Raw genomic sequence first — 1,544 nt, forward strand, 5'->3', positions numbered from 1 at the left:
TGACCTCAGAGCAAACATTGACTTAAAACCGCTGTTAACCAGGCAGGCACCCCGCACCCCTGGGAAACGCAGCCCCCGCCAGCGCCGCGCGTTTGTCATCAGGGGCAGAGCCGGCTCGGAAAGGTGGCTTTGATGGAGCTGTTGGCATCCGTGCCTGGTCCTGGGAAAAGAGGCACGAGGAGCACAGGTTGGGGTTTAAAGGATGCCGCTGGAGAGAAAAGAAACCAGGGGTGTGCTGCTCCGTGGGTGCCCCTTGAGGAATTAATTTAGGATTGAATAGATACAGCCTTGGCTTTTCTAGAAAGGAATCCCCTTTGTCCACAGAGCTCACTCCCAGCTGCCTCCCACGTCAGGATCTCTGTGTTTGGGTTATAGGATGGTTGCAGATCCATGCACATCCAACGTGGAGCATTATCCAGGAGAGTGAGGTACCCCCAAACCTCCCGGTGTGGAGCAGCACTGACCCCCTGCCTCCCACGGACAAATAGCCAGGGGTGCACAGAGCCCTCTCACCCCCATGGGTCCCCAGGGACAAGTGGCTGTACCACACCTCTGTCCCCTCAGAGGAGCTTCTCTGTCATTGAAGGGTGAGGAAAAAGCTGCCCCAAGACATGTGGGATGCACGATGCAAACAGAGTACGACATTTCTTTATGGCTTCTGAAGTGCAGTGGGAAAACCGGGCACCCAGCCTGCTCCAGATCGCAGTGGTGGGCACACAGATTGCTCCAGATCACAGGGCTGGGCACCCAGCCTGCCTCAGAGCACAAGAATGGGTGCCCAGCCTGCCCCAGAGCTCAGCACCACCAGCTCTGGCTCCTCCCAACTCGGAGCAGCTCAGGGCTGGATCCCAGGAAAGGAGATACTCTCTCAGACAGGCCTCCAGATTCTCCACAGCCGCCTCAGTGTCCCTCCCTGCCCTCCAGAGAGGGTGTCAGTGAGCCAGGGGGAGGGTCAGTGGAAGGGAGAAGGTGGGAGGTGGGCGGGGTGGTCCAGGCTGTGGCAGCATCAGCAGCAGCCTCTGGGAACAGAGACACAGCAGAAGGTGCATGAAGGCAGACTGGGAACAAGGCTCTGTTCCCAGGAGGGATGAGGCAGCTCCAAGGGCAGTTTGTCACCAAAGGATGACTGCTCCCAGGACGCTGTGGCTTCCCCTCCTGTCACAGCCTCTAATTCAGGTGTCTCGGGGCCGTGCTGTGCTGCACGTCCTGGGCCCGGCGCTCTGACACAGCTCAGCAGCATTTGTGGCCTTGTGCCTCACCCAGGTCACACAGGGTGATCCAGAAAGGCCCGTGAAGGTGTCAGGGGACAGCCACGGCTGGCTGGACACCCGGCTGGGGAAAGGTCTGTGCTCTTCATCCTCAGCTTGTCTGCACTAATCCATGGGAAAGGCAGGAAAAGCATCGGAGCATCAACCATGGACAATCCCATGTGCAAGTGGATGGGACACGGCAAAGGCTGTGGGGACAGAGGTGGTGCCATGGTGGCACCGTGCCCACGGAGGACACTGGCTGTCCCGGCTGTCCCAGCTGCGGTTTGGGACACG

This window comes from Corvus brachyrhynchos, unplaced genomic scaffold, assembly GCF_000691975.1.
Source record: "Corvus brachyrhynchos isolate BGI_N302 unplaced genomic scaffold, ASM69197v1 scaffold236, whole genome shotgun sequence".
Taxonomy (NCBI): Eukaryota; Metazoa; Chordata; class Aves; order Passeriformes; family Corvidae; genus Corvus; species Corvus brachyrhynchos.